The sequence below is a fragment of the Dipteris shenzhenensis genome, chromosome 26 (genome assembly GCF_047967505.1).
Source record: "Dipteris shenzhenensis isolate YYH24624 ecotype China chromosome 26, Dip_SZ_1.0, whole genome shotgun sequence".
NCBI lineage: Eukaryota > Viridiplantae > Streptophyta > Polypodiopsida > Gleicheniales > Dipteridaceae > Dipteris > Dipteris shenzhenensis.
Genome location: NC_141621.1, coordinates 47,997,596 through 48,018,113, shown reverse-complemented (window position 1 = coordinate 48,018,113; position 20,518 = coordinate 47,997,596).

The following is a 20,518-nucleotide window of genomic DNA, read 5'->3' as shown; positions in this document are numbered from 1 at the left end:
TGAGAGACTTGAATTCCACCCACAGTGCATCATAATCCACTTGCAGGCATGTCCAAGCTGCCTACTGCACCTAGTTGTGGGTCACATACTCACTATGCACAATGCAAATGAATTGATGAGGCACCCAATAGCAAGACACATGATATAAAGTATGCAAAGCATTGGCAACCTTTGACGACATGCTAGTGCACTTTTGTGTACTGGTCTGCTGAGAGCGAGGAGTCATTGAAAAAAAATATTTCATTAATTCCCTGGTGCTCGAATGTACATGGGGGGGGGAAAAGTAATCTACATCACAAGAATCCCTTAGCCCATTTGTGGGCACTCCCCCAGTGGCAAAGGATGATTGAATGGGGTCTCCAAGCTAGTAGATGCCCGGATGGTGGCAACTATTGAAGTGGGGGAGGAACTAGGAATATGAGGAGGTGGAGACCAATGAGGGAGCTCAGAAGTAAGGACTCAATGAAGATAATAGTGGTGGCAATGTTGGTGACAGTGACTATATGTTGTGCATCATTATCAAAAGTGGAGTGTGGTTGCTGAAAGCACTCATGTTCCAAAGACATGGGAAGCACTCAAACATAAAATTAAGAAGCGCTTCCTACCTACACAGTTTGAAGAGGATACTCACAGGCAATGGCGAAGATTGAGGTAGTTGGATAATGAGAGTGTGGACGCACACATCGAGAAATATCTTTCCTCTCTACTTCAATTGCAAACCATTGAGAAAGTGTCCTGAAAGGAGCAATGTTGTACCTTTGTTGAGGGTTTACATCCTACTATTTGTGCTAATGTATGTATGCTTCGACCATCTATAGCTGCTGATACAACGACACTGAAGATGCTGACTACACCCCTTCAGGTAAGTGTTATTCAAGTAAAAGTGCATCTTATTTTCGTACTTCTTTGTTACATATGACTGCACTATTGCACGAAAAAGAACATAGTGCCTTATTTGATGATGGAAGCACCCATGATTTCATTTCGCAACGTTTAGTTGAAAAGTTAGGGCTTGCAACCATCAAAACAAAATATCAGCTTTTCAAGGATCGAATCATAATTGTTTGCAAATGGTTAAGGATCTTGAGGTGACTTTAGGGCCATTAGTTGAGAGCCGTGATTTCTTAGTCGCTCCTTTGCATGAGCAAGATCTCATTCTAGGGACTCCTTGGCATGTCAATCATAATGGCAAACCTGATTACCTTGAACACACCATTACTTTGACTCAAGGCACTGAGACTATGACTCTAGAATGCGACAAGAATCTTCCCTCAGCCTATATTGTCACATACCAAAGCTAAAAGAGCTTTGCGCAAACGTGAGAAGACATATCTAGTTATGGTCAATAAGATTGAGGCTAGTCCTGGGACTAAGAAAACTAAGCAAGAGCCTTTGGATCCTTTTCTAGCTACCTATGATGACTGCTTTATGGAAGACTTACCCCCTCGCCTACCTAAATCTAGACCTGAGGATCATAAGATTGACCTTATTCCAAGTAGCGCACCACCGTATAAATCACCATATAGACACAATCCTATTGAGCAGCAAGAGATTCAATTCCAAATAGAAGATCTTTTGGCTAGAGGCCTAATTCAACCTAGTAGCTCACCATTTGGGGCACCCGTTCTTCTTGTCAAGAAGAAAAATGGAACTTTTTGAATGTGCATCGATTATCGTGCCTTAAATAAAATCATTGTGAAAAATTGATACCCCATTCCGAGAGTTGATTATCTACTCAACAAGTTGAAAGGATCCACAATCTTTAGCAAGATTGATCTTAAGGTAGGATATCATCAAGTGAGAGTGATCAAGCCCGATATTTTCAAGACTGCTTTTAGAACCCAAACTGGTCACTATGAATTTCTTGTTACACCTTTTGGATTGACCAATGCACCTGCCACATTTAGTCAGATGATGAATCGTATCTTGCTACCCTATTAAGACTTTGTGGTAGTTTTCTTTGATGATATCATGATTTATAGCAAGAGTCGAGAGGAACATGAGAAACACTTGGATCTTGTTTTCTCTCTCTTACGTGAGAACCAATTGTATGCCAATCTGGAGAAAAGTTCTTTTTTCTAGCCTGAAATTGAATATCTTGGACACATTGTTTCAACTGAAAGCATTCGAGTAGATCCCAAGAAGGTAGAAGTGATAGTAAACTGGCCACAGCCTAAAGATATCCATGAGTTATGATCTTTTCTAGGTTTGTGTAGTTTCTATCATAGATTTGTTAGAAATTTTGCACACAAGGCACATCCATTGACCGAACTACTGCATAAGACTCGTGCTTTCTCTTGGGGTGAGCAGCACACTTTAGCCCTTCAACAACTTAAGGGTGCAATGATGCACACACTAGTTTCGACCATGCCGAACTTTACGAGACCCTTCTTTGTCATGGTTACTGATGTTAGTGGACAAGGTTTTGGGGTTGTGCTCATGCAAGATAACCATCCAATTGCATTCGAGTCACGTAAATTAAAACCAGCAGAGCTAAACTATTCCACATATGATAAAGAATTAGCTGATGTGGTGCATGCCCTTAAACTCTGGAAACACTATCTTATGGGTTTTGAGTTACTCATTAAAACTGATCACTAGAGTCTTAGACATCTCTTTACTCAGTCGATGATCTCGGATTGGCACATTAAATGGGCTACCTTTATTGACAGCTTTAAACCGATGATCCAATATCAACCAGGCAAAGACAATGTAGTTGCCGATGCACTGAGCTGTCGACCTAGCATAAATAATATATCAGTCATCGAGGAAGACCCTTTCGAGCCTATGAAGGCAGACTATCCTACTGATCGAGACTTTTCAAAAATTTGGCATAAGATTAAGCAAGCTAATAGCACCCCTATGGCCTCATATTCCATTCATAATGACTATTTATTCTACAAAAAGCACTTGTGTGTCACTACACCATTTCGACGCTTGGTACTAGAAGAGGTACATCAGCCACCCTACATGGGACATAGAGGCGTCGCTGCTACATATCAGACTATAATTCAAGATTTTTTATGGTTTAAGCTTGAAGTTGATGTTGCAACTTTTGTTGCACAATGTCTTGTTTGTCAACAAAAAGTCAAGAGCTACAAGGGCAAATATCAAGGTTTACTTATGCCTTTACCAATTCTTGATGAACCATGGGAGCAGATTTCTATGGACTTTATTACGGGATTTCCTATAGCTAGCTCAAGTTTTGATATGATTTGGACTATCATTGATAGATTTAGCAAGCAGGCTTACTTTATTCCTTGTAAGAAGAGCTTGACCACAGTTCAGGCTGCTCATTTGTTCATCAAGCACATCTTTATACACATGCCTTCCAAAAGTAATCATGTCAGATCAGGATAGTCAATTTTGTAGTAATTTCTAGACCGCACTCTTTGACAATCTTGGTACGAAGTTAGATTTTTCCATTGCTTTTCATCCCGAGTCTAATGGCCAAACTGAGGTCACACAAAATACTATTTGTGACATGTTATATGCTTACGTGTCTGGTCAGCCAGGCAACTGGGACAAATTTATACACATATTACAATTTGCCTATAACAACACTAAGCACTCTGCTACAGGCAAATCTCCATTCCAAATTGTCTATGGAAAGACCATTCCTACTCCATTGACCTGCCTTAACACCAAGTAGAGGCTACTGATCGATTTATTGAAGATTTCTCTGGCATTTTGGCTACTGTCAGAAAGAATATTGAGCATGCTCAAGCTGTGTATACTACACATGCAAACAAGGGTAGAAAGAAAGTTGTATTTGCTGAAGGTGACCTAGTTATGTTATGTATTGAGAAGCGCAAACTTAAGAGTATTGAGACATACCCTGTAGTTAAGTTTGCCCCTAAATCCTATGGTTCCTTTAAAGTTTTGGAGTGCATTAACGAAAGTTGTATTTGCTGAAGGTGACCTAGTTATGTTACGTATTGAGAAGCGCAAACTTAAGAGTATTGAGACACGACCTATAGTTAAGTTTGCCCCTAAATCCTATGGTTCCTTTAAAGTTTTGGAGTGGATTAATGACAACGCCTATCGGCTCGAATTACCGCCTAATTGAAAATTTCATAATTCTTTTCATGTGCACCTCTTGAAACCTTTCCATGGAGACCCACCAGTTCGACCTATTTTAGACAATGCACCGTTGCTTCAAGGAGAGACCCAGCTCTTAGAGCCAGACCAGATCATTGATCAACAAATCACTCAAACTAGACGTGGAAATTCATATCCTATTTATCTTCTTATATTTAAGAACCACCTCGTTGAGGATGCTAAGTGGATGCCTGAGTGATATTTTCGCTAGTACCATGATTTATTGACTAACTTTTTGTCACGCAATTGAGGGCAATTGCGATTTCAAGCAAGAGGGATGTTACGAGAATTGGAATTATCCCATTAATTTAATCCTTCAGTATTTAGTTTAGTGAGATCCAGCATTTTTATCACGCAACTGATGCATGTGTGCTCACTATTCCATAGTGATGCATGTGTGCTCCTACATGGCTAGATATACGGCTACGACTGTACGAGTGTATAGCATTGTGTGCACCACTTACACGATGACGGTATGTGTAGCATGTGTGCACCATCCGTACGATTTTATTCATGTATAGCATCAGGTGCACCATGAGATGGTATGTGTCGCATGTGTGCACCATTCATCTGTGATTTATTGATTTCGCGTTGCTATAATGCTGAAACGTTGATTGATTGTGGTGATTAATTCCAAGGTTATCTTATGCTTGAAACATTACATTACTATTGACTGTGTGAATCCAGGGGAAGAGTAATTGATCGGGCGATGGCATCTGGCAAGCATGATTCGCCATATCAACTCCAGTGAGGCAAGGATGAATAAGGCTTATGCCTAATTTTTGATATTACAAAACCTTATGTACATATTTGAATTTTGGAATATTAGTGGCTTGGCTAAGTGTATAAACTAAAGTTAGAAAAAGCCAACTATTCTAGAAGGTGGATGGGCTTTTTGTAAAAAGGGTGCATGTAGGAAAGCACAGAGGCTTTTGTATGACTTTTGCTCGGAAGCTTTTTGGAGGAATATACATAAATACATAGGAGGTGGAAGGAGAGCACCACTCCTATGGGGGGAGATTGTACCCAACACGCTTGTTCTGTCTCTTTCGTTTGTGAGTTTTGAGAGTTTGTGCGTATTTTCAAAGAGTGTTGCTATATTTTTCAAGGATTTGCAGGTTTCGCGAGTGTTTCCCATCATACGTTCATGTGGCAAAACCCATCTATGATGTACACCATATGCTCCTTGGTGATATAAGTGACCACCAATTAGAGTGTAATGCTAGGCTTTTAGAGCTATCTGTCTATGCTTGTCTTTGGTCATGGGCTTGAGGAAGGTCCCTTGAGAGAGGTATTGCCTCAATTCATCATACTCAGCATCCACAAAGCTAATAGCCAAACAGCTATGCATTAGGTGGTTCTGTTGAAACACCTTGAGTTTCTTTTGAGGTAGGCAACCGAGACAAGAAGTCTACTCCTACATGGGTTTTTCCTAGTTTATGAATGATTCAAAAGTTGGACTCTTGTAATAGAAGCATCCATCAAAATAAGTGACCTTCTCACTATTTTGTTGATTAGGTGTAACAAAGCTTGGTGATCGTCAACATAAAAGATGAATTGATTACCAACTAGCAGATTGTGCCAAAATTTTTGTACATATAAACCATGCATGCAAATTGCCTCTCATACAATGGTACTATAATTGCACTCAGCTTGGGTCATAAGTTTGCTTGCATAGTAAATCAAGTAGTCTATTTTACCCTCTAGTTGGGCCAATAGAATTCCAATGGCATAGCTAGATGCATCTAGATGAACATGGAATATGACATCCCATGGTTTTTGTACGATGGGTGTCTCAGTGGCTCATTTCTTTAGATCATGGAAGGCTATAGCTGGTCCACTAGAACTTAGTATCTTTATTGGTCATTTCATATAATGAGCTAGCAATATTTGCAAAATCCTTAATAAATCTTCTATAAAATCTAATAAAATCCACAAATGATCACATGTTCAAGCAGTATGTCGATTCGTACATAAAAGACACTTTTGACCAACTTAAGAGATATACCCACTTGTGTACACTTGGCAAAAACCTTACTCATGTATATGAGGCACTGATTATCTTCTACGTACACATAGAAATCGTCCAAAAGATAGCAATGATAATGTGTCCACCAAGAACCTTTGAAAAGTAGAAGGTGCATTCCGTAATCTAAAATGCATAGCTTTTGTGTGGATTGGTCTTTAGCCGCAATAGATATCTGGTTATAACCACCACTATAGCCATCCATGAATGAGTACATCTCATGTCCTACAACTTGGTCTAGGATTCCATCGATAAAAGGAATTGGGAACAACTTCGGTAGGGATCTGATATTGTTTAAGCATTAAGGCTTCTGGTAACCCACACAAACTCGAAGCTTTCCACTTTTCTTTAGTGCCACCATGATTGGGAATAACCAATCACTCCAATCAATGGCATAAATAAATCCTACCTGAATCAACTTATCTAATTTAGGTTTGACTTGCTTGGCATAATTTGGATTCATTCAATACTATTGTTGCCAAAAGGGCTTAGCATTTGGAACTAGGGGTATTCAGTGTTGATGTGTACATTAGATATGCTTTCCATGGTCGATCACACATTATACACTGTTTTTCCCCTAGTGTTATGCACCATCATAAAAAACATAGTCCTAGGTGTATTATTCAAAGAAGAACTTATTGTATGGGCACGCAACTTTGCACCCATGTCCATACCATCTAGCTTGAGGTATGTGCAAAGTATTGTGCCCATTAGATATGCTTTGCATGCTCGATCATGCATTTGAAAAACCAACATTGGTGACCCTCATGTGTTGTAGTATGTGCAACAGGGATTTGTAAAATAAAAAGGCATGTATAGACCTATTTATGGGACAAGATTTGTTATGGTGCTTGGGTAAAATGTTATTGAGAGTCATACTAATTCTTGGTCCATTATGATATAGAGAGAAATTGATTTAAACTTACCCTATAAAAAATGTTTCAGCTCACGGTGTGGTAAGAGAAGGGTTGTCTACCGTAAACCAATATGCTACACTATTTAAAATGAAATAAAACCTTTAAAAAATATCTATTCCATCGTGTATTATAATTCCTACCAAGTTTGATCTTGTTTGACTATTGGTGTCCAACATAATTATGAAAATCCAACGTTGGTGACCCACAAGTGTTCTATGTGTGCGATGAGGTTCTTTAAAACAAAAACCCATGTATAGGCCTATTTATGGGACAAGGTCTGATATGATGATTTGGTATAATATTAATAAGAAGCAGACCAAGTCTTGATCAATTATAGCATATAGAGCCATGGATTTGACCTTACACTAGCAAAAATATTTCTCATCATAATGTAATAGAAAACGGGTTCTCTACCCTAAAGCAATATGCTACACTACTCCAAATGCAATAAATCCTAGCCATAATCTTTATGCCATCATGTATTAGATTCTTACAAAGATTTGTCTTCTTCTAACCATTGATGCTAAACATGGTTATGAAAAACCAACACTAGTGTCGTAGTGTGCATGATGAGGATTTGTAAAATAAAAAGGCATATATAGACCTATTTATGGGTCAAGATTTGGTATGGGGCTTGGGTATAATGTTATTGAGAGTCATACCAATTCTTGGTCCATTACGAGATATAGAGAAATGGATTTCAACTTACCCTATAAAAAATGTTTCAGTCTGCAATGTGGCAAAAAAAGGTTATCTACCATAAACCAATATGCTGTGCTACTTGAAATGAAATAAAAACATATCCAAAATACTTATACCATCATATGTTAGAGTCGTACCAACTTTCATCTTCTTTTGACCATCAATGTCCAATTTGGTTATTGAAAACCAATGTCGGTGACCCACACATGTTCTAGTGTGTGCAACGAGGTGCTTTAAATCCAAAAGTCATGTATAGAGCTCTTTATGAGACAAGATTTGATAAGGTTCTCTAGTATAATATTAGTGACAATCACACCAAGTCTCAACCATCACGAGATATATAGCCATGGATTTTACCATACCCTAACAAAAATATTTCTCGTCTTGCATTGCATCAAAGAAAGGGTTATCTAGCCTATAACAATATGCTATGCTACCCAAATGCAATAGATCCTAGCCATAATCTTTATGCCATCATTTAATATATTCCTACAAATTTTTGGCTTCGTTTAACCATCGATGCTGAACATGGTTATGAAAAAGCAATGTTTGTGACCCTCACGTGTTATAGTGTGCACGATGGGGATTTGAAAAAATAAAAAGGCATGTATAGACCAATTTATGGGACAAAGACTTGGTACGGTGCTTGGGTAAAATATTATTGAGAGTCATACCAATTCTTTGTCCATTACGAGATATAGAGAAATGCATTTGAACTTATCCTATCAACAATTATTCAGGTCATGATGCAGCAAAAGAAGGGTCATCTACCATCAACCAATATGCTATGCTACTTGAAATGAAATAAAACCTAGAAAAGATATCAATTCCATCATGTATTTGAATCCTACAAAATTTCATCGTGTTTCGACTATCGGTGTCCAACATGGTTAATGCAAACCAACGTTTGTGACCCACACGTGTTCTAGTGTGTGCAACGAGATTCTTTAAAACAAAAGGCCATGTATATACCTATTTTTGGGAAAAGATTTAATTCGATGCTTTGGTATAATATGAATGAGAATTATACCAATTCTTGGTCAATTACAAGATATAGAGCCATGGATTTGACCTTATCCTAACAAAAATATTTCTCATCATCACAGTGTGAGAAAGAAAGTGTTCTCTTCCCTAAAACAATATGCTACACTACTCCAAATGCAATAAAGCCTAGCCATAATGTCTTGGAGGTATTGGACTTGGAGTAGCATAACATCTTTTTTTACGATGGATAACATTTCTTTGTTGCACCTTGAGGTGAAACATTTTTTATATGGTAAGGGAAAATCCATGGCTTTATACCGTGTAATGGACCAAGACTTGGTATGCCTCTAAGTCACATTGGATCCAAGCACCATGACAAGTATTGTCCCAAAAATAGGTATATACATGCTTTTAAAACCTGTCTCACATATTAGAACACGTGTGAGTTAGCAACGTTGAGTTTTTATAGCCATGTTACGCACCCATGGCCTAAACAAGATGAAAATTTCTAAGACTCTAATACATGCAAATGATATGCGATGGGATTAAGAAAATTTTCACAGATCTTACACCAGATAAGATGAAGGCATTTCTAAAGTATTATAGGGATCTTAGATTAGATTAGTTAAAGGTGTGTCTAGAGTATTATAGGGATGGAAGATAAGCACATAGAAAGATGAGTAGTAAAGAACTACTAAAATATTCATTAGGGACCATTCCAATGATATTGGAGGAGTATGATACTTTGGACTTAAATTGAGTAAAATGAAAATTTTTACAAATTGCACAAGTACATAGGGTAGGAGCACACAAACATATATATGTTTTTAACTATTTATCTATGTGTGTATGTGTGTGTGTGTGTGTGTGTGTAGTATGCACGTGTTAGAAGAAGCTTATTTGAAAATAGGAGAGATATGTATGTAATATATACATGCATAGATATATATGTGTGTGAGTGAGTGGAGAGCAAGAGAGTGGAATGAGGGAATGGAGTGAGTGGAGAGCGAGGGAGTGGTTGTTGCCACTGCCACGATAGCGAGAGTGAAGAGTGAGGGAGTGGAGTGGGGGAGTGGCCACAGCTGCTATCATGGTAGTGAGAGTGGAGAGTGAGGGAGTGGCCATGGTAGCAAGAGTGGAGTGAGGGAGTGAAGTGAGTGAAGAGTGATGGAGAGGAGTAAGCCGCTGTTGTAGTAGCGAGAGTAGAGTGAGGGAGTGGCCATGGTAGTGAGAGTGGAGTAAGGGAGTGAAGTGAGTGAAGAGTGATGGAGAGGAGTGAGCTATTGCTATGGTAGCAAGAGTGGAGAGTGGCCACGGTAGCAACAGTGGAGTGAGGGAGAGTGAGAGAGTGGAGTGAGGGGACAACAAGAGAGAGTGAGGGAGTGACCACTATCGCAGTAGCGAGAGGTGGTGAAAGCAGAGAGAGTAAGGGAGTGGAGGGAGAGGATTGGAGTGTTGCAGTGAGAGAGAGGAGTGAAGTAGTGCAGTGAGGGAGAGGAGTGAAGGGAGATCACTCTCTCGGTGAGGGAGAGGATTGGAGGGAGGTCATCACAGCGGTGAGGGAGAGCTCTCAATGAGGGAGAGGAGTGGAGGGAGGATGCTGGGAGAGGAGTGGTTAAGACAAAAGCAAAAATCTAAGAAAATGTGAGAGAAAGGGAATGGGAAAAGATTTTAAAAAGTTCAGAAATGGAATTGTACCTCTTTTGAAGAGAAGTGACCTGTATGAAGTTGTACAAAGTAAGAATGAAAATGAGGAGAAGTTGAGAAGTGAGCCGTATGAAGTCGTACCAAGTAACAATGAAAATGAGGAGAAGATAAGAAGAAATGAAGAAATGAATCGTACGACAAGAGGAATGAAATCATGAGAACCTCAGAATTCAAATTTTGAATTTGGAAGCAACCTTTTAAAAAAATTTAAATCGTCTCACATTTATATTTTTTAGTTTATATCTTTTAGAATCATACCCAAATCTAAGAAAATGTGAGAGAAAGGGAATGGGAAAAGATTTTAAAAAGTTCAGAAATGGAATTGTACCTCTTTTGAAGAGAAGTGACCTGTATGAAGTTGTACAAAGTAAGAATGAAAATGAGGAGAAGTTGAGAAGTGAGCCGTATGAAGTCGTACCAAGTAACAATGAAAATGAGGAGAAGATGAATGAAAATGAGGAGAAGATAAGAAGAAACGAAGAAATGAATCGTACGACAAGAGGAATGAAATCATGAGAACCTCAGAATTCAAATTTTGAATTTGGAAGCAACCTTTTAAAAAAATTTAAATCGTCTCACATTTATATTTTTTAGTTTATATCTTTTAGAATCATACCCAAGTACAAATCAAAAGAACTGATTATTATTAGAAATGAAATGAAAAGACTTTAAATTTTAAATTTATAAATATTTTTTTAAAAAGTTAAAATTTTACTTTATTTTAAAATTTGAATTTAGTAGTTAGATAATTATTAAATTAGTAACAATTTAAAATTTTAAGTTTCTTGTACTTTAAAATACAAAATTTAATTTTTATTTACATTTTAAGTTTAGTTAATTTTATTTAAGTTTAAAATTTGTTAGTTATAATTTAAATTTAATTTTATTTGCATTGTAAATTAAGTACTTAGATATTTATTTTTTCAAATGAAATTCATTTAAAATTTAAAGTTAGATTTTTTCCTCTCCTTTTCAAAAATTTAAATTTAATTTAATTTAGGTTATAAATTTAGTAATTAGAGAACAATTACCTTCTAACTTGAAATTGATATTTAAATTTACTTTTCTTGTACGCTTATAACCTTAGGAAATCAAAAAGAATTTTAGAAAAGAAATTATTTCTTGCTTTGATTCGCTTCGACTGTTGGTGTAGTTTAGAGTAGCATAGATTAGTTTGCCTTAGAGGAGACACAAGTCTCCAAGTTGCCAACCAAAGCCATGCTCAAATTTTCTCGACTAGTTTAGTCCCTTCGCTCACATGCGGTTTCACACTCACAACAACCCTAATATTGAAGCGACGAGCACAGTTCAATATTGGCAGCTGTATGTATCAGTGTGCAAATCAGTTGAAATGGAAATCATTGCGCAGAGCAGATTACAGTTTTATTAGTGTGCAAAGTAGTTGAAATTGAAATCTCTGCACAGATCAGATTACAATTTTATCACTAATAGATTAGAAGTGTATCAATAATTTAACTTTTTATACATTTATGTACATAATTAAGCCTTGTAAAGCCTTTTAGACCATCCCCATTATTTTAAAAATCATTTATGTATATATTTGAGCCTTGTAACGCCTTCTAAGCTATTCTTAGACGGTGATAGTTGTATCATTGGGCAAATCGTGAATGACAATCGTATCATTCGATACATTGTGATAGTTGTGTCATTGGATAGATTGTTAAAGGATACGCATTGTACTTTTGTCAAAAAATATTTTAATGTTCTATATAAAATGACTTATCCTTATTGTTTTTGTATATAGGAAAGCCTGATGCAATTAAGAGAACGATTGAATATTTGCTCATAGAAAAAGGCATTCCAATCAATCAATGTGAAGTTAAAAATAATATTGTGAAGCAGATTATAGTAGCTTTATCATCACCTAAAGCGAAGGCATGGGCAAACAAGTGGGTAAGGGTACATGAGGATGGATCACAAGTCACTTCTTAAATGACCAATGAAATCCCAAAGAATGTGCATTCGTACGTATGGAGACTCCTCAATGAGCACTCCCTTAGAAAAATAAATTCTTTCCACAGCGGCTATTATGATTTTTCACTAATCTTAAATATTGATCAATTTAACAATCTTTTGGAGACATTAATGAGAACTATTTTCATAACTTTTACAAAAGAAGAATAGTTTCAAACTTCTTTTGAAAAATGTACATATTGCTAATTGAAAGACGAAAAAGTTTCTACTTTTCACATCAAATGACAAATTGAAAAAAACAAGATCAATGATACGTTCTACTATTCTTTAAAACTACTAATAATTCATGCATGTCTATGTAAAGCATAATACATTATTTACTTAGAATTACAAAAATGTGCTCTTTCTTCTACAAAAACTTCATCCCAATCATTAAAGTTCATCCTTGTCATTGAATTAAAGAATATATGTGGTGTTAAGATAAGTAGGTATATGTCGTCCTCCATAGATGAAGAAGAGGCTTGTTGTAAGAAAATATTTCAATAGATGTAGAAAGAAAATCAAATATCTGAACGGTCAAATTTTAGACGATTGTGAGTAGTACAATTTAGTGGTTTACTTTATTTTGATCCAAATATGAATCATGAAGACGAAAACAATTGTCCTTTTTAAAAATGATGTAAATCTAGATTCTGAAATCCACTTTGTTGTGATAAAGTTGAATAAATAAAAATTTTCGTCAATGAAATAAACTTTTCATTTGAAAAAAGGAAATTTTATAACATGAATGAATGCAACTGCCATTCTAGTAGAAGGAAAAACATTTCATCACATAGAAAACTAATGGACGGAAAATTTTCGTCCACGGAAATTTCAATCCGTCGATGGAATTTTTTCCTGTTGATAAATTTTGGGATTCCAAAATCCAGTGGGACTTTGGAATCCCAAATTTCACTGACGGAAAAAAATTTTCGTTGACGGGGAAAATTTCCATCAGTAGAAATTTTTTGTTATCAATGAAAATTGGGGTTACAAAATCCCACTGGATTTTGGAATCCCAAAATTCATCAAAGGGAAAAAATATCATCGACAGATTAAAATTTCCATTGACGGAAAGAATTTTTCGATGACAAAAATTTTCATCGATGAAAGTTTTACATGACAAAGTTTTTTGAACGATATTTTTGTTCATTTATAAATCAAAATTGATCTTTTTTCATATGGAAATTTTCTTCTATTGATAAAACTTTTCTTTTTTAAAGATAAAAATAATTATGTTCACGCTTGTCAACATAGTGGATTCCAGAATCCAAAATTCATGAATTTTTCAAAAATACAATTGCTAGCATACTCATGCTAGCCTTTTTAAACTGAAAGCTATATTTTTGAAAAGGTTAGAGCTCTCAATCAAACCAATAGACCGAAACACAGTAAATGATAAATTGTACTAATCAAGACTGTTTACAATTTGATCATTTGGGTCGTTGGGTTTCTATTTAAATCTAGAGACATGCTTACTTTGAATATTAAAATTCAACCATTTGATTAAGTGTGTATAAAAAAGAAAAGTTGTTTCGCTAAACAATGTACTAAAAGTGTTTCATCAAATTGTATTAGATCTTAAAGTAACATTATTTTACAAATTATCAATTTGATAGCATGCTATGTACAACATGTATTCTAGAAATGTATACTTATCCATGAGGGCAATGTTGTTACTTATGTGGAAGTCAATTCCTAAAAAGTTCTTTCAACTAATGGACTTCAGGGAACATATCATCTAGAGGTGCTTAAGCAACGCAATAAAATAAAAAAAATGGAATTCATCGATGCGTGGACATGCTTGATTTATAGGATGTAGAAATCCTTGTATATGGATTTCAGTTAAATATATATGGGCAGTTGCCTGAAAAACAATTGGTATTTTGAAGCAAAAGCTCTAACAACTCTCTTAGTTGAATGAATGAGTTTCATCTTCTTTGTAATTTGTCATGTTTTTCAAATTAAACAAGAGAATACTTTTTTCAATTGATAATACTATACATTTTTGGGTTTTGGAATAAAATGAAAGTAATATTTAATGCATTCTGTTTCCATAAAAGTACTACTTTTTAAAAATGTTTGACATGAAGTGTATATCTCATCCCTCTAATTTTGAAAAAATGCACATTTTTTGTGCTTTTTTCCAAAAATGGAGTTGACTTGCCATTTGCATGATTTTGTTGTCGTTTTTTATGACTTGATGTTTATGGTAAAAAGAATGCCAACATAGAATGGGGATTGCAAAAACAATTGGCATACAAATTGGCTTATGAATTAAAAGGTAAAGCACCAACTATTGATTGGCAACCTAAACCAAGTGCACGAGTACAGGCGACAAATCCTAGTGAACCTTCCTCAAGAAAAACACATGATGACCATGTGTTGAAGAATGCCCAGTACCAAATGTGGCTAAGGCATGGAAAATTTTCCAAGACATGAAGGTTAGTCTAACCATAGCCAAATTGTTGTAGATTTCTCCTTACTACCATGAATTATTTCTACAACAACTTTGAGCCAAAGATAAACCACTCAAGGATGTGAAATTTGACCACTAGTTATCTCAAAAAAAATTAAGAAGCACATTGTTTCTAGCATCATTGTTGATGGAGGATCTGGAGCTAAGATCATTTTAGAGGTTGCCAATCAACCAAGTTCAAGCATCTTAAGCCATCACCATTCAAGATATGAATGGCAAATCAATAGCCAATGGAGCCAAAGGTATGTTACAATATGTTGTCATTATAATTGGTGGAATTCATTATATAGTGAGTCTATTAATCATACCTATGGAGGACAACATGTATCCAATCCTATTGGGATAACCTTGGCTTAAACATGCAAAAGTGATGCATGAATGGCATTCTCATTTAATGACCATCAAAATGGGTAACAATGAGGTTCAAATTCCTACTAATCCAAGTAGTATACTAAGTTATTGTTGTCCAACAAACTTGGAAGTACCAAACCAATTTTCATAGGATATTGAAGCTCGATTGATGGAGATGCAAGTTCTAGTAGTAGATGAAATTGATGTGTTCTAGGTTGTAGCCAAGCTCAAGGAAAAGATAAATGTTGAGAAATCCAAGCAATTTCACAGAGGATGTAGTTGGCAAATGGTGACTTTCCAAGAAACCAGTCACTATTACTCGGCTTGGGACAGAACATTCAATCCCAAAAGCAACACAATAAATCAACTTTAGAAGTGGGGAGGGACCTTGGATAGTGATTATTAGTGCACACTTACATGTGCACACTTACATGATGGTGACCAGCTTCAAGCACTTAGAGATTTGTTTTTGCAACACAAGGATGTGTCTTCATGGAGTTATATAGATCTATACGAAGTCCCATCAGTTTGCACATTTCTCAACCTAGGTGGTATTTACATGCTTACAAAGTGGCATGTCCATCTAATAAGTAGTTATTGGAATAACACACTTAGGACCATGTTTTTATATGGTTGTGCATGACATTGAGGCAAAAACGGTATTTAATGCTTGATTGACACTGCAAAGCCTATCTGATGGACACAATACTTTGCACGTGCCTCAACCTAGATGGTATTTACATTCTTGCAAAGCAGAACACTGATCCGATAAGTACATGTTGGAATAATACACTAGGACCATGTTTTTATATGGTTGTGCATGACACTAAGGCAAAAACGATGTTTAATTCTTGATCGACCATTCAAAGCATATGCGATGGGCACAACACCTTGCACCCACCTCAACCAAGATGGTATGGACTTACGTACAAAGTTGCACGCCCATACAATAAGTTCTTATTCGAATAACACACCTAGGACTATGTTTTTTATGGTGGTGCATAACACTAAGGGGAAAACGGTGTATAATGCGTGATCAACCATGCAAATCATATCCACTGGACACAATACTTTGTGTGCATCTCAAAATAGATGGTATTTACATGCTTACAAAGTGGCACACCCATCCGATAAGTACTTGTTGGAATAACACACCTAGGACCATGTTTTTATATGGTTGTGCATGACATTAAGGCAAAAATGGTGTTTAATGCTTGATTGACACTCCAAATCCTATCCGATGGACACAATACTTTGCATGTATTGTAACCTATGTGGTATTTACATGCTTGCAAAGTGGAGCGGCCACATAGCACTTTGCACTTGTCCGATACTTCTACAGGAGTCTTATTTATTTATATTTTGCATTTGTCACAAAGAACTTTTAATTTTGCACATAGCATTTTGAATCTAGCATATAGCACTTTGCATTTGACTTATAGTACTTTGCATTTACCACATAACCACACACTTGTATGTGGGGAGAGTTGGCACACTTCCTCTCTAAAAATTATAAGACCAAGAAACGTGCCCTTCATTGGGTTCACACAGATTTGTATGTAGCACATATAGCAATTTGAGTTTAGCACATAGCACTTTGCATTTGGCACATAGCACATAGTACTTTGAATTTGGTACATAGAATTTTGCACTTGTTGAATACTTTTGCAGAATTCGTCTTCTTATTCATTTGCCACAAAGCACTTTTAATTTTTCACATAGAAGTTTGAATCTGGCATATAGCACTTTGCATTTGGCTTATAGTACTTTGCATTTAGCACATAATCACACATTTATGTGGGGGGAGAGTTGGCAGGGAACTCGGGACTCTCAAGGACATTGCAAATTTACATGTCTTCTGCTTTTGGGGTTGTTGGATGCACCTGCGAGATGAGACCAAGGTCGCCGTCTAAATTGGTGCATCTAGTTGCAAAGGTAGCTTGAATACTGTAGCCACAAGTATTTTTATCAACTGGAGCCCCGGGGCTAAATATCCCCCTAATTCCTGTAGCTTAGCAAACTGCTCATTGGCCTTCAAATTGATTTTCCATTTCTACCAAGGGCACTGATGCTATCCTTTTAGATCCATTTTTTTGAGCCATATCTCCAACTCAGTATCGTTCAAATAAAATTTAAAGTCAATAAAAGGAGATGAATCTAGGACCTCGTACAAACTTACCAGCTTGGTGCACTCGAGCTTTGATTCCACAACATCCTCCTCCGATTTTGTCAGTTTCTAGGCTTTTGAACATAGATTGCGAGATGGTTCAAATGAGACTCTGCAATTGTGAATCAGACTCTGTTTGCTCTCCTGTGTTATTTGAAAGCGTTTGTGAATCAGACTCTGTTTGCTCTCCTGAAGTTATACTTGTTGTGTCTACTGATGATGCATAATGAGCCAGCGGCCTGGTTGTGCACAGGAGACCTCGCATACTGAGTTGTGAACTGATTGAAGCCACTTCTTACACATGATAACTGAGCTCAAGGACAAGGATGCTCTTGAAATAAATCCTGGAACCAAACACTTGTAATTCGAGTGTTTGGTTCCACGATAACTGATCGAAGCCACTTCTTACACATGATAACTGAGCTCAAGTACAAGGATGCTGTTGAAATAAATCTTGGAACCAAACACTTGTAATTCAAGCCATCTGACACGCACGTTTGATCAGTCAGTCAACTGCGGACTTGAAATGGGACAAGCATATATTGAGGTAGAATGTTTATCCCGAAACCTCCATCTAACAATACCCCCGCCAAACTCTAGCCGTGGTATTGTACCTTCACTGCCGATACCATATAGTCGACATCCTCGGGTTCAGCTCGGAATGCATTTGGTACGTCGTCGTATAGGTTGCTTAGTGGTATAAACTCCTGAGGTCTAAATTGGTCATGGGTCCAAATCAGGTCTTCCAAGGTCTAAATTGGTCATGGGACCACATACGGTCTCCTATTAATCTTTTTCTGATCTCTGGGACCATCTATAACAGTCGCTCTACCAAGATTTTCACCTTTTCCTTCTTCGGAGCCTTCAATAATCCTTCTAAAAAATTTTCCAATTTAGGACTTCTAACATCAACATGAATTGTGAGACTTACCTCCATATCCGTTTGTGGTGTGGCGCTCTTTTCGGGAAATTTTGGTATGGCTTCGTGTAACTCAAGTGTCATAGATCACAATTCCTCCCGTTGCTTGCCAAATTCTTGCATCTTTTCAATCTACTTCAAAGCTATCATACAACCCTCTTCTTGGTCCTTCCACTTCAAACGCTTTTATTTTCTAGTAGTGCCTCTGCTATAGCATTTCGGATGGGACCTTTAGATCACGTTACTGCATATACATTGATTTTCTCAGGCTTGGTGTATTCCACCTCTTCTTGCATAGTGCATGTTGAGCAGTCGCATTGCTACAACTCATACAAGTGAGCCTTTGACTTGGTCTGACATATGGATGTATCCCCCATTCTTCAATTGGTTTGTGCTTGTGGCTGCGCTTGCCAAGATGGTCCGCGACATAGTGGCCATCGCAAAATTTCCAGTTCACATTCTTTTCTATGTTTGCACCACAATGGGCAATTCGAGCCTTCATGATGCCCGCTTTTCAAAGAGTATGTACAATCTTTGTCCACGTCGGAATTGATCCCATAGCGTTTGAGAATTCCAATTACCTCTCTAGTTCCAATAATTTCTCTAATTCTAGTTATTTCCTTATTGAATCTGTGCCACGTTTTGAAACGCTACTACTGGATCAATCGCTACCTGATCGGCTCCTGTTTTGCTGGCATTTGGGGTAATTGCTACACCAGATTCGTTCGAGGCCCAGGCATTAGGATTATACCACCACACCTCAATCGGATGGTTTCTCGTGCAAATCGCACACCTTATCTAGGACATTGACTTGGTCGCTCCCAAACTTTTTAGTTTCTCTTCCATTAATTTTTCATTTCACTGGTCTTCTTCATTTTCTTCTTGTCCTTTTTAGATTTCTTTGACTCTTTCTTGGTCGATTTTCGCTTCTTGTGTTTTCTCCTTTTCTTTGATTTATTGTCTTCATTCTCTAAATCACTATCCGGATTCTTCCCTATCTGATTCCATATCGTCATCCATATCACTATCAGATTCATTTGTATCCGAGTCTGACCCACTATCAAAGTCATCCTCCTTGGATATACTTTTGAATGATCCGCACCTTCTTTCTACTCTTTTCGCAGCATCATAGCTCAAATCTGGCCTGGTAATAGTCATATAAATCAAACTTCCTACTATGCGTTTGTACATAGTAGGGTCTTCCATAAGCTCACCTGCATCTGCGTTCAGCTTCACATTCTGCTCCAAAGGAACTGAAATAGTCTTACAGCCTGTCATCCCATATTTGGACAGCATGTCCAATCCATACTGCCTCTACAAGAGCTGTATGAAACTGTTGTAGTCTGACCTTACGCCTTTGGTCATCCTACTCTAGCACTTCTGAGGTGTGATTACTCCAGCTATCCCTTAGATGTTGCTGGTACTAAATTGTTGTTCCTCGTTGAATTCTATGAGCTCCAATCCCTCTTATGATTTCCTCATCATCCAGTTCCAATAGAAACCCTATAACTTGAAGTGGATCGTACCGTAGTTGACCGTCTGTTCGCCACTCTGCCAAGTCGCAGTTCTGATTGGGGACAAAAAGCCTAGATCATGTCGCAACAACTCTCCCGTCGTAGCCCTATCAACGTCATTCTAAGGCGCCATTGGGACGCTTCCATTCACCCCTTAGGGTTTCTTTGCATTTATTTCTCGCTCAATGGCTCGTGGTTCTACATTCAGCTCTTGCAGGTGATTTCATACACGAAGCAATAGGTCCTAACTGGTCTGCAAAGTCCATTCCACCGGCAATATCAAATACACATTTCAAATGATTCAAATGCCAAACAGCAGCAAATCTGATCCATGGATACTAAAAACACAATCATTAGTAACTTCATGACCCAATTCATCGATTACTGTATGAATTACGAATCGACCTTCACAAACCCACAGACGGAATGCTTCCGCAACAGAGCTTCAATGGTTGACCATCATTTTCTCCCAGCAATATCATCATCATTAACCACTACGACCTCGAAGTTGGTAGGATAAACGACAAGATCGCCAATGTTTTGGGATTCATCTGAAACCCATAAAAGTATTCCAAATAGAAATTGCTAGGGCTCTCATCTCTTAGAAAGAATATGAAACTAATAAATGTATCGTACGCGTATTACAGGAATGCATCATGTCGAGAGCATTATTAAGA